The following is a 1200-nucleotide window of genomic DNA, read 5'->3' as shown; positions in this document are numbered from 1 at the left end:
AAAAAAAAAAAAAAAAAAAAAAAAAAAAAAAAAAAAAAAAAAGGAGGGCTGATTGAAAGTTTGGATATGATTGGTGATGAATGGTCAGAAAATTGGTCGGCAAAATGTCTACCAACGAAATAAGCTTAACAGGATAAGGATCATCATCATTATCATAATACTTCAATTATATTCCCTTCAAAACCGTTTATTGCCACAATAATTTATTTATATTCTTTTTCATTTGATTTATGATAATATGTTACTACCATAACAATTTTATTGGTCCCAAAGATTCAAAATTCAGATTTGACACCTGGTGACCCAAACGTTCTTCTACATCTCTATGAGATGATCGCAGAATTTACTCTTCACCTCTAAAAATGAAAAATATATAATTTTCATTACCTTTCATTTACTCGAATGTTCTAAGATAGAAGGGTTAATAGAGCGCGTATTTTTTTATTATAGAGAGGGGTTTGTAGTGTTTCCATTGAGGGGTCCTTCCCCTCCTTTTGTTCCCACCAATGGGCCCACACAGTCAACTCCTTTCCACCCATTTGCAAAAAGGCAAGGAAAAAGAAAACCCCAAACAAACAAATACAAATTATTTGTTTACGAAATGAAATGAAAATAAAAAGAAAAGGCAAAATTTGGTGGAAATTTGGAGAAACATTAGGTGGGGGAGATTTAAATTTTTTTGAAACACCACATTAAATGAGAAAATAAAGAGATGTCGCTTTTAAAATGGGTGTGTGGGCACATGGAGATGCCCTTAATATAGCTCGTATGTCAGCTCATCATTCGACCATCGCCAACATGTCCTCCAACTCTTCAAATAAAATATAATAATTTTAATCAAAATGTTTATAAATTAAAAACAGAAATGCAAAAATAAATAATAAAACAGTCTTCCTTATTTTTTATTTAATTAAAAAACAAGGATCATTTGGGACCACTATTTTGTCTTCTATTATACTAATGCTTGGATTTCTATTAGTGGTTCCTTGTGGAAACTTTCAAAATATATCATTTTGATGAACTTAGTTTCCTTTATTAACCCTTTTTATTTACTTTACTTTTTTATTTATTTCAGCGTTAATTAGTGAATAAGACAATATTCTCTTAAATATCTATTCCATGTTTGTACCTCGTACTCGTATAACTACAAAAATCTAATTGGATAGGCCTATTATTCAAAAAAAAAAAAAAAAAAAAAAA

This window comes from Cucurbita maxima, unplaced genomic scaffold, assembly GCF_002738345.1.
Source record: "Cucurbita maxima cultivar Rimu unplaced genomic scaffold, Cmax_1.0 Cma_Scf00003, whole genome shotgun sequence".
Lineage (NCBI taxonomy): Eukaryota > Viridiplantae > Streptophyta > Magnoliopsida > Cucurbitales > Cucurbitaceae > Cucurbita > Cucurbita maxima.
The sequence above is the reverse complement of the archived record's forward strand: the minus strand, read 5'-3'. Positions refer to the sequence as shown.